The sequence below is a fragment of the Micrasema longulum genome, unplaced genomic scaffold, assembly GCF_059751315.1.
Source record: "Micrasema longulum isolate JH-2025_06_02 unplaced genomic scaffold, ASM5975131v1 h1tg003053l, whole genome shotgun sequence".
Lineage (NCBI taxonomy): Eukaryota > Metazoa > Arthropoda > Insecta > Trichoptera > Brachycentridae > Micrasema > Micrasema longulum.
In genome coordinates this window covers 72,175-85,919 of record NW_028280158.1, presented here as the reverse complement: position 1 = coordinate 85,919, position 13,745 = coordinate 72,175, and positions in this window count along the sequence as shown.

Below are 13,745 nucleotides of genomic sequence, written 5' to 3'. Positions count from 1 at the left end.
TGTAGTAGTAACACTTAAGCATTTAATTTTCAAGTTCACGAGTAAAACAAAAAATAATAATTCCACACACTATATTATAATTATGTAAACTATAGCACTATAAATAGGATTTATTTTATTTTTTGTACAAAGCTTGGAATTTCAGTATGATGATATTGATAATGACATTATTTAATTTGCTAATATTTTTTTAAATTGCATGGAGTAGAATTACATCTTTTTTGAGATTGATAATTTAATTTAAAATTGGTCAATTTCATAAAATAAAGTAAATCTTTCCAATGAATTAAAACAGGGTTTCCCAAACTATGTTCAGTAGAACATCGATGTTCCATGGAGCCTGAATAGGTGTTCCGCAAAAAATTGCAAAAAAACAACTGGGTTTGGAATCCATTTTTCGCAACAGATAAAGTTGGCTTAAGCAGAAGTTATTATGAAAATCTAATTGATTTCAGCAGTGACTCTGATTTGAAACTAAGATACAAAGATCAAATGATATCAGGATGAGTTTGTTAGAAGAGTACGCCTATGTGTCAAAACAAGCTACCATTGTTTTACTTCTGTTTCTACAACTTATTTATGCAAAGTGAGATTTCCTAATTATGCTGCAAAAAAGTCAAAATGCAGAAACAGGCTCGATGCCACAACAATATGTAAGAATTCAACTCGCAGAACTCAAAATCATCCTAGTCATCGAGAATTTTAAACACTCATATTTTTATGTGAATTGAATTGAATTACATAATTACTAAATATATAATAAATGTTTTGAGAATACTTTTTATTTTTACAAATATGAATTACCTAACTTAAAAAATAAGCCAAGTTTTCCATTGCTGAAAAAATTTGGGATAACAAAAATATCTTTCTCCATCAAATGGACCATCTAATAAAAACAGAAAGAACTAACAGTCTGAAGAGTTTTTGAAAATAGTTTAGTTGTTAAATTAATTTATATTTTTTGTTAAACTTTTTATAACGAATTCGCTTTTGTGTTAGATTAAAATTGCTCTCGATCAAATTGAAAATTTATCGAGATACAATTTTGAGATTAATGTCACAAGTGACTGTTATTTATATTACATTATTCTCAGGATATATTTAACTACGTGCTTTCTGTGATTTTTATATTTTGTTCCTTAGGAGAACTTTACGCACCAGTGCGCAAATGTTGTGTATTATCGTATATTTTTGAAATTGTATATTCATAATTTATCACAGTCCGTTGCATATTTTGTCTGTTAACTTGTAATGTATGTACACAATATGGTTTTGTTTGAATGACTGTCATTGTTATACCAAAAATATTGAAGTTTAAATAAATATGTTTAATTAAGTCATTCTTATTATTTTACCTCTGCTTTTTAATCTTCATTAGATCAAATCAACCCGCTTTTGTGAGGCACTTCTAAATTCCTGGAAAATTCGCACCTGCGTATATAATGGAGAAATAAAAACAAGATTTGAGGATAGAAAAATAGAAAAGTTAACACAACAGTTTGATAACACAAAAAAAAAATAACAAAACCAAGAAAATTTTAGGCTCAATTTCTTTCTGGATGCTTTTTTACAATGAGGAAGTTCAGTGTCTTTTTTCATTAGACTATTAAACTAAGCCAATTTTTTTTTATACATCGTATTATCGGCGTTGTGATTTTTTAAAGTTTTGTATAAATAACTCCATGTGTGATGTCAGAGTTTCTTCTCTGTCAGTTTTTCCGATTGGTTCGTTTACGGTAAGCAATCCGGATATCCTTCACAGCTCTCATATCATTAGTTGGTTCATATGAACCAGTGACGTCGTTCAAAGTAGTGCCTTTTTATTTATTTTTTCTACATTTTTAAAAAACTTAGCCACACAATTTAATGTTCTAATTTTTACTGCGCGCAAAGAAACATTTTTTGTATCCAACTTCCCGTAGGGCTTAAGTTTTGAGATTAAGTGCTTGAAGAGAACATAAGGCACAAGGTGGTTTAAATAGCTATCATTGAAGTCCGAGAAATGGACGTAGCAGTTACCTATAGCAAGCATTTTGAGGGTGCGACGTGGCTTGGACACGTGCTTCGAATATAAGCCTTCCATACAATTTGCCAAATTCACAGTAAAAGGGATAATGAACGCAGTGGAGTCAAATTAAATTGAAATTGCTGTTTATGAACGACGTTTTAAAAACTAACTTGTTTATTTACAAACAAATAATGTTTTTCAAAGGGAGTGCTTTCACTGTAATATTTCATTGTTCCTGGACTGGCGGCACTTAAAGCGTAAGACTGATAACCTTCATCATCATCATCATAAGCTCGACCGCCCTGGGTGGGCCTTGGCTGAATCCAGGAGTCTCCTCCACTCTTGTCGGTCTGTTGCCCTTCCTCTCCAGTTCCTCACTTCCATCATGTCTGCACTGATACTGTCCATCTATCACATTTTGGGCCATCCTGGTCTTCTTCGTCCTTGTGGCACAGAGAGAGTTAGGCGTTTTATGGGGTTTTCATCTTCCATTCTAATTATATGGCCAGCCCATCTCAAGCGCCCTACCTTGGCGGAGTTGATAACATCGGGCGTTCCGTAGATTTCGTATAGCTCTCTATTGTAGCGAAGGTGCCAATGGTTGTTTGCTCTCACAGGGCCATAGATAACTCTGAGGATTCTTCTTTCGAAAGCTGCAATGGTTCCCTTAACATTCTTTGTCATAACCCAGGTTTCGGAGGCATATGTCAGGGTTGGTTTAGTCAGAGTTTTGTACGGTATCATTTTAGTGTTTTTTCATACTAGTTTGGACTGTAATTTTTTCTCGTAATTGACTGATAACCTTACCTTCCATGTAACAAAACGGATCCATATGCACTGTAACTGGAGTAAAAATTCACTGCTCTATGCATCACTGGGTGTGGATAGGGAAACGACGATTATGATATACGTATAAGAATACTCGTGTTTCTATCTATCATATTTATTAATCTACCTTTAAATGAGATTTTTTGTTATGTAACGGAAATGTGTTTGAAACCCCGAGGTATTTTATTTCATCCACTTATTATTACTTCTTACATAATATTCCTTATATGTGGAGAAATTGTCTGTTACTTACGCGACTAAGAAATAATTTTCCTGCTCTCGAAGTAGCCAAGAAACTGGATACACGGCTGTGGTGGGGGTATAGTAAGTTAATCGTATACTATTACTTTTGATGAGGTACGCTGCCAAAAACTGTTATTTAAGAAACAGTGATACATTTTTTAATTCTTATGGGTAGGGGGGAGGGGGGCAGCTATGATTTGCCGCACTGCTCTAAAAATCTGTAGAATTACTATCAAATTCGGTAGATTGCTCCCAAAATCAAAAGAGTTGGCAATGCTGGGTTTTCCATTCTTTTTTATGCTGTCTCCACACTCGTGCCACAAGCTGCTAACATAAGCATCCACACGCTTGCAAATATGGAGACAATTTTGGTGAATATGTATTTGTCACTTTCCCGAAAACGCCTCCCCACTGTGTAAAAAAGACAATTGCGCGTCGGTCTGATTATGCCTAACTAAAATCGACGTATCGTTGACCCGTTTTCCGCACCTCAAAACTGAACCGATTTTGTAGAATGAAATTTTCTGTGTCATAATCTTTTTCGTTTTTCAAAAATACTTGTCATATTTGAATATCGTACGGCCGAAGACAGCAGATAAAAAAGGGGTGCAATTATGAATCTTCTCTATCCCCTAGACTAGGGAGTGGTTAATTTGGGAATATTTATTTTTTCCGTGCCACTAATTTTTTATTCATATATGGCCACACTGATGACTGATGATTAAACGTCAAAAAATATGAACACGTGAAATCAAACATAATGATTTTCACTTAGAACACTATTGCGACCTTAAGCATTACCCAAAACACTTAATTAGGTTGAATTGACCAAGCCGTATTACAAATGAAAGCATCCACCCCTTTCCCGAAACTGTTCATAAAGATTTGAGTCTTTCTTCAGTTTCGCATATAAATATCAATTTTTTAAAAACTAACTAAGCGAAAATTTAATATTTTTTTATAATCAAACCGCGGAAATAACAAAACAAAGAAACTTTAAAAGCTTTTATTGTACCCCTCACTACAGTATTGTCAATTTTTGATCAATCAAATATACATGGTCAGCACAATCACCCTTTTCTAATTTCCCAGTATGACAGTAAAGGAAAACAGTGTTAGTTCCAAATTGAGACCGCGGCCGCACGCTCCAGATCCCGCCTCGGAAAGGAAGAAAAACGTAGTAATACAAACAAATCAAACAACGACACAAAACCCAAATACCTACAAATAGAAAACATTAGAATAATTTGCAATATACAACATGCACTCAAGCAACCGAAGAAAAACAATTCGTATCTATACCAAATCACAGAGGAACATCAAATTATCAAGACAGTACTGGCAAAATCCTAACACAGATCCTAACATGATCCCCATCGAACTCAGGCAAAATTACTTCTCGTCATAATACTGAATTCCTCCAAACCAAACCGTATTAGTTTTATTTCCGTTTTTGAAGTAGTTTTATACACCATTTGACGTTTAATCACCAGTGTGTCCATTATACGAAGTGAAGTGTCGTCGCCATATAATTAAGAATAGGTAGTTCAGAAAACGCATACGCACTTCAAATAGAAGGCGACTCAACTACTCATAAATGAGTAGGTTTACGTTTCTTTGTAGACGTCGTTCAGTACGCAACTCCTGATTTGAATTCAACTATGCCGTGTTGTGTCCTTTTAAAGTTTAGAAATACTGCCAGGATCTTAAAGAAACAAGATGCAATCACATTTCATGTGTAATTAGCAAATGAATGTGTATATAACAAATGCATTATTTAAAAATTGAATTATTTTTCCATCTGTCAGATGTCGAAGAAACAAAATGGAAATTTCGTTAGTGTTGCCAGGGTAGTAAATTTTTTTACCCTTCTTTGCTCATCCAATGAGAGAAATAATGAAAATTGGATCTCGGAATAAACAACTCTGTTGTGGACATTTGACCGACATTATCTTCAAAACATCCACTATTATTTAACATTATATAAAAATATCCGTTTTATGTAAAATAAAATTTATTTTATATTTTAAGTTAAAAGTTCATTAATTCAATTACTCTTATTAAATTACCCTTTACTTATCTACTCTGTTGTGTCAATCAATATTTCCGCGTGCACAATAAAATTTTAGAGAAATTAACAGATTGCTTTTATTTACCTTACATTTGTGTTATGTTTATATTTTTTCCTATCGTGCAACATTACACGGTGACTTCACGAATGCCCGCGGCGAAAGTGCACAGTCCGATGTATTTAAATATGATTCTACGCTCCTTCTGGACTATTCTTAATTTTATGCCGTCAACATATTATGTTGAATTTTTGTATATCTGCCACATCTCAATATTGTTACAAGGTCCTGTCCGTACGTATTCACACAAGGACAATGCGGCCGCGCGCGGTGGTGGGGGTAATCATTGTTCCGCGGAGATAGCCTGCTCGTCTATCTCGGTGGCGATGTCTCGGGACAATTTTTTGTCCCACAAATTGATCTTTACACTTTACAATAGTCGAATTCTGGGACAAAACAATATTGTATTGTCTGCGTATAAGCGGCCTTTTATACACCGACACTGCGCGTTTGTTGTCAGTTAGATTTCCCAGTTGTACGCTTACGGAGTTAGGTACTCATTTCATTATCCCGTTTTCTTTGATACATGTTATTAGGCTGCGTAACACAGCATCCATGTTGTGGTTAGGTTTATGAGAATCCCTCGGAGACGACGCGTCTATAGTTTCACTTAAGACGCACTTATTCACGATATGTTTTATATGTATTTATTAAGTATCACAAGATTCTCAAGCGCTACTGAAATTTTTCTTTCATACTTTAAAACAAAGGTGGTAATTTTATACAATACCCGGATGAAATTTATTAAATCGAAAGCGGCCAAGAGGAGATCGTTAAGGCAAAACGGAATGAAACAGCTATTTTAGGCTTCCTTTTGTACGTATATAAAAATATTCACCTATCAATACCTATAGTATCTTACTAACATGCAGAACACTTCCCGGACTAAATCGATGTTGTATTTTTGTTTTTTATATCACGTTTTCTTTTCACTGTTATTTGCGGCGAAAAATAATTTTCTAAGAAAATTTCACATAAAATAAAATCGGTACGAAAAAAGTAATTATAAAGTATATAATATTTATCCGTCCGCCTTGTGGTTTGAAGGTCAGCGCATTTGCTTACCATGCAGGAAGTCACGAGTTCGATTCCCGATATGGTTGATATAAAATATTTATTTAAAAAGGTGATATCACACTAACATATTTCACAGTTCCTGCACTGGCACCTGGGGTTGTATTCTGAATCTTCTTTCCCCCCAGTGAGGGGTTAATTTAGGGATTTTTATTTTTTGCATGCGACTACACATTGCTTCATATATGCTCACACTCATGAGTAAACCTCGAAAGATGTATAAAACTGTTTACTTTGGTTATTTATTTTTTATTTTTTTTATTTATAAATCATATAACACAAAGTATTTTACAAGTATAATACGTTGGATTACATTCCCAGGAGTTACAACAACTCAATTCGGGACGTAAATAATATTAGCATTTAGAAAATAACACATATTGACAACAACAAAAAAACAATCAAGTTTAGCACATTTATAACTAAATATACAACAACAATATGTACGCCTAAAACCCTTTTTTACACAAGTAGAATAAATATACATAAAAAACGCTTTTAAGAATAAAAAAAAGTACTGAATCCACTAAGATGGATAAGGTCATTAACATCACATGCCATGCAGATGATGCTGCCATGGTGATGATGAGAACATATCCATCTCAGTTAGTAAACATCTAGATGCCTAAGAAATGTCGTATAGTACAATGAACACATGAATATTGGAAACATAATTCGGATATACAAAACGTGTGTCAGACCAAATCATGGTGTATGCAACAGAGGCGAGGATAGATAGAGAGAAAATAAAAAATACGAAAAACCAAGTAGAAAAACTAAATAGAAAAACCAAATAACTGCTCAGAACGTCAGAGATGAAAGTACTAAAGGCAATCGCAGAGAAACCCAAAAGAGGCAGAATATAGAGTCAAGAAGCTAGACGGATTTGCGATATCCATTGCATAGAATTCAATCTAATGAAGTGTTTTGGGGTAATGCTTAAAGTCGCAATAATGTTCTAAATGAAAATCATCATAATTAATGTAAGTTAGTATTAGTATTTTACCACTTACCGACTTTTTATGTATACCGGTTTCGAGACGTACTCGTCCCTTCGCCAGGAGACTCACTACACTAACATGCGAATACTAAAATACTTATTTCACATTTACCATCACCGAAGTATACATAGTCTTTACGAAAAAAACACATAACAACAGAGGTAATTTAATAACATTGAGGTGTTTCACATTAAAAAGGCAAAATAAAATATTCCCTTCATAAATAATCAATTATCAAAAGTGGGCTATATTGAAAGCAATATAGTCCACTTATTGATTTAAAAATTAACCAATCATATAACGTTCAACCTATTAGCCCCTCCCCTTCCTAACCTCCACCCCCTCACATTCTTCAATTTATCGCTAAAAAATATTGACCCAATTTTAGTGCATGTTTGGACATGGTGGTGTTTGCATTGTTTTAACTCTGCGTGTAATTTATGTATTTTTCGTAAATACTTTCTATGTGATGGAAAATGTAAAAATGTATTTTTGTATTTGAATGTTGGTATAGTGAGTGTCCTGACGAAGAGACGGGTACGTCTCGAAACCGATAGCCATTGAAAGTCGGTAACTGGGTAAATGCTTATATTTACTAACATTCATTAAAATGTTTGACTACAAAGTTAATGCTTTGAACATAAATAATAGAAAATCATCATGTTTGGTTTCACGTGTTCGTATTCATTTCACATTTTGTCACCAGTGTGGCCGTATATGAAGCAAAGTGTATTCGCGTGCAAAAAATAAAAATCTACAAATACCCCACGAGAGATAAGAGTAGATTCAGAATAGCACCCCTGAAGCGTAAGACTTATAATCTTACCTCCATATGAAAAAAATAATCAAGATACGCTGCATTTGGAGTACCAGTGCAGTGGTCTTTGCACCATTAGGTGGCGAAAAGGACTTTTTTTTGCACCACAACAGGCCAGGGAGCCGAATTACAGTTGTGAGTTACATCACAGAACACCCAGGCTTGAGAAAAATCTCATTTAATTTTTGTGTTCTCAACGGGAATCGAGCCTGGAACCTTCCGCGTGTGAGTCAAGCGTCTTGACTACACCACGGAGGCCGCCTTATTATTTTTATAATATATATCGTAACACGTTTTTTAGTAAAACGAAAATCTTGATACTGAAGATATATAACTTACCTATATTTCTAAGATTTATCACTCATAAATTTGCTGTCACTCGTTTCAAATTATTTATTTATATTTTTTTCTATTATGAACAAAGATCAACGATGAAATAATGTTACCTCACTGGGGTCACCCGTGCCAAGGACACTTAACAATATACTTTAAAAAAATATTTTTACATGTGAGAATAAACAAAGAAGACTTAATATACAGGATACTTAACAAAATGTTCAGAATGTTTTAAACACTACGTATTTAAGAGAAGGTAATATATAAGTCTAGGTATTTACAGAGCTTATGACCTGTCAATGGCTGGTTTAAGTGGCCATTTTACACACTCTGTAAAATTCACCATTCTGCCCATATTCGAACATCTATATTCCTTCAATTCTTTCATCTCACAAACATCAACAGAAGAAAGAATTTAAGGAATATAGGTGTTCGAATATGGGCAGAATGGTAAATATTACACAGTGTGTAAAATGGCCACTTAATAAAGCCATTGACAGGTAATAAGCCCTGTAGATGCCTAGACTTCTATATTACCTTCTCTTAAATGTTCTTCATCTCTGTTGTAATATGTTAATATAAACAGCTCTCCTGGGAGTTGAACCCAGTCCTTGTCTACAAAAATTTGGACAAACTCAAAATATTGTTGACTCGGTATTTAATTTACACTATATATTTAATTTATGTACACCTTTACTATTTGTCCTTGTAGTTTTTCACAATCGTAATAACGAAACTAAAGTAAGTTCTTACGTAAAGAAATAAGTAAATATGAAGTCAAATTAAACTCTGGCATAACTGTCAGTTTTGTATCCGAACGGCTAGATGCAGAGATAATGTGGCTAGATGCTACCCTTTCGACATATAGCAGTCGCAAAAACATTGCGAAAAATAAATTTAGTTTTTCTTTTTTCCTACCAGAGCTAGGACTATTCTGATATTCTTTCTTATCTGTTGATGTTTGTGAGATGAAAGAATTAAAGGAATATAGATGTCCGAATATGGCAGAATGATGAATGTTACGCAGTGTGTAAAGTGGCCACTTAAATCAGCCATTGACAGCCCTGTAAATGCCTAGACTTTTATATTACCTTCTTTTAAATGTTCTACATCTCTGTTGTAATATGTTAATAATATAAACAGCTCCCCAGGGAGTTGAATCCAATCCTTGTCTACGAAAATTTGGACAAACTCAAAATATTGTTGACTACGTATTTAATTTACACTACGTATTTAATTTATTTACACTTATACTATTTGTCCTTGTAGTTTTAACTAAAGAAAGTTCTTACGTAAAATTAAAAAAGCGTTTGTGATTGATTAAACGTGTATTGAACACAAAAAGTAGGGGTTCTAGATTATACTTATTGCTTCTTGTACCTGTTTGATTGTTTTGAAGCATAATTACAGACGGAAGGCACCCAACGATTACTAACCACACAATTTACGCACAAAAGATTAATGTGTTTACAGGAAACTCGACGTTTTATTAAATAAAGTGAGATTTAGCGTTTCAAATAAATTCCAGTCTTGAAATACAGCGATAAATTTCAGAGTTAGCTCCATAGGATCGAATATGATTTTCTATTTTCTATAGAAATAAATGAACAGAAATTAATTTTAAAAATACCTTTAAAGTATGTACATATTTGCACACGACAGTTAACTTCGTGTTGAGTTTTAATGAGGTCCAAAATTCAAATTCAATAAAAATATTAGAAGGTCGGATCAGATTGTATTTTTATGCCCAGTGTAAATATTGCACGTAAGCATAGAGCGGCCATTGGCCAAACTTGCTAAAAACAGTTTACATTAGGCATTTACATGACGTCATTTTTATTTATATCCCCGTCAAATAGTTAAATCAGCCACTCGATTGGGCGGCTACTCTGTTGAATTAAATACCGGAATTTAATTTAATGGCTAACAGACGCTTATTTATTAATTTATTTTACAGAAACAAACAGTCAACAATGATAAAATAACATAAAAAAAGTGCGGATTAAACTCAGACCAGCGAAGTTTCTAAATAAAAAGTATATATATTAAATCGGGTTGTGGTCCTGTGGCTAGTGTCTCGGACTCACGGACCAAAGGTCTGTGGTTCGAATCCCACTTTACCCCAACTTGATTCCATTTTCTAATAGTGAGTTATTTACAACTCATTGAAAATGGCCCTCAAAATGAAATATTTGGGAAAATTATAAGAACGCAAATATTCCCTTTTGAAAAAAAAAAAAAATAGTGGTAAAACAAAAGGGTGTGTTTATGTGTATTCGTATGAGAGTAAGTGTAGAGATATGTTTGTGTGTATTTATGTGCGATTGAGTGTTCAGGTGTGTGTAAGTGTGCGCATCATTAAATAGCAAGTGGGATCGTATCGCAGCCATAAATAACGAGTCTTAATTTAAAAATAAATAAATTAAGGGGCGTGTTAAATACATCAATATATGAAAAAAAAGCATTATAGTTGGAGCAAGAACGATAGAGGAAAGAGTGTTGTGCATAGTTAGTGCTACATATTGGCAGATGGAATAAATACTTATTTCTTGTCACGCAAAAGGGGACATTAAGATTAATTTTGGAGAGCAGGTCAAAAGAGTCTACTTTATTATATTATTATTATTATTTAATAATTTATATAAATAGCATAATTCAGATATAGTGTAAGTGCATTGTGTAAGTGCGTAGATTGACTGTAAGTGCAAAGCGTTTTATTGTTTTTATAATCTGGGTATTTTAAACATTTTCAATCCTTTCTATGTTTGCTTAAGCTAGGGTTTTCTAGGACAGCGGTGCCCGTATTTTAACGGCCGTAGTGAACGGTGATGCAGTAGACAGCCGTCGTAACGTCGACTAGAGAGTGGTTTCTTAGGAAAACGGTGTTAAATGTTGTTGATAACACCGTTTTCCTAGAAAACCACACTCTAGTCACCGTTACGACGGCTGTCCACTGCATCACCGTTCACTACGGCCGTTAAAATACGGGCACCGCTGTCCTAGGAAACCCTAGCTTTAGCCAAAATGTTCAAAGCAACGTTTGACGAAAGGGCTGAACGTCGCTTTACTCTCTTTAATTTTAATACAACAATAATAATTGTTTTATTTTTTATATTTATTTTGTTATATAAATTTAGGTTAGGTGATAGGTTGGGTTAGGTTCAATAATGAAAAAAAAAAACATTTTTATACTTAACGTAATCCTTAACTTAATTGAATAAGTTAAGTAAATAACATTTTTTATTTTTATTACACTTAACCCTACCTATCCAACCAGCCAACACGTTGAACGTCGAGCTATCTTAATTTAGCCAACGAACGGCCTAGCCATTTATTTTAATGCCGGCATTTAACGAACAGTCTAGCTGCCCAATTGAGTGGGTGATTTAACTATCTGGCAGCGACATTTATATTACGACGCGTGACGCCTGAACCTAGTTTTTTTGCCACTCTCGCAGACGCCTCCCCGATACTGTTCAAAAAAGACAACTGCCCATCGGTTTGAGTATGCCTAACTGAAATCGAAAAAATCGAGCTCTCGCATTCTCCATTTCCGCACCCCAAAATTGAACTGATTTTGTTATGTTTTTTTTAAGAAAGAATATCAGAATGATCCTAGCTCTTATAGGAAAAAATGTAATAACTAAATTTATTTTTCGCAATGTTTTTACGACTAGCCGCCACTATATGTTAAAAGGGTAGCATCTAGCCACATTATCTCTGCATCTAGCCGTTCGGATACAAAACTGACAGTAATGCCAGAATTTAATTTAACTTCATAATGACTTATTTCTTTTTTGTATTTTAAAACTTTTTTTAAAAAAATTGGCTACCTCAGAACGATTAAAAAATTAACGAAAATGTAATTAAAGAAAAAATTGCTAGGCGGAACATTTTTTCATTTTTTTATTCCAGTAAAATGGCTACATAGTGCAGAGCCAATTCTACCATTTAAACATACACATAAAACAAAATGTTATATTTGCAGTACTTATGGTGGTCTTAGCATATCCCGCCATCGCTCGAACAACGGTAAATGGATCCACCCTGCAGTGGCTTGGAGAAGCGCGTTATTAGAGCTTTTCAGGCGTTCCCATAGGCTCCAGGCTCTTTGGCGAAGTAGGGCAGCGAAGGTGTTTACCCATCCAATTGTAAACATTTCGGAGGCACTGCAATACCTAGGCAGTCCGAATAATTGCCTGTATGAATTATTATACGTTGTTCATACAGGTAATTATTTGTTTATTATTATTCAATATTGTTGTCACTTTTAATAAGCCGATATGGGTACCGTGGGATACTAGACCAGACTAAGAAAGACTAGACTAGATTAAGTAAGTTATTTTAAAGATAGTTGTACAGCAGAATCATCAAACCTTAATCCAAACCTGATGGCGCAAAGGGCAACGTATTGGAAAAGTACACGCAGTGTATCTCGATCATGTGTTACAGGAAGGTAAGGTGATCAGTCTTGCGCTGCAGGTGCCAGTCCAGGGACAGTTAAATATTTCAGAGTAAAGCCACCTAATAAACAAACATGTTTTGCATTTTATATCCCGGGAATCGAACCCAGTACCTCGAGCGTGGTATACGAACACGCCAACCACGACTCTACTCGGCGGATTTTTCCCATTCGATTTCCCTTTTTTACCTGAGAGTCGAAAACATTCGTCTGGGGTTCTGGTTCTATTTCACACACATAACTGTATTCTCCATCCGCCGGATACAGACAGAATAGTATGTAAGCATAAAATGAAAGCATCCACCCCTTTCCCGAAACTGTTCATAAAGACTTGTGTCTTTCTTCAGTTTCGCATATCACCATTGATTTTAAAAAAACTAATAAAGCGAAAATTTAATATTTTTGAAAATGTAATATTTCTATCCAATCAAACCGCGAAAATAACAAAACAAAAAAACTTTAAAAGCTTTCATTGCACCCCTCACTGCAGTATTGTCAATTTGTGATCAATCAAATACACATGGTCAGCACAATCACCTTTTTCTAATTTCCCAGTATGACAGTGAAGAAATACAGTGTTAGTTCCAAATTGAGACCGCGGCCGCACGCTCCAGATCCCGCCTCGGAAAGGAAGAAAAACGTAGTAATACAAACAAATCAAACAACGACACAAAACCCAAATACCTACATATAGGAAACATTATAATAATTTGCACTATACAACATGCACTCAAGCAACAGAAGAAAAGAAGAACGTATGTAGGCATAGAATAATAATATACTAGAAGGCGCGTGGAACTAAGTTTGTATACATTGTACTGTGTCCAAAAGTTCCCCCTCTACCTGA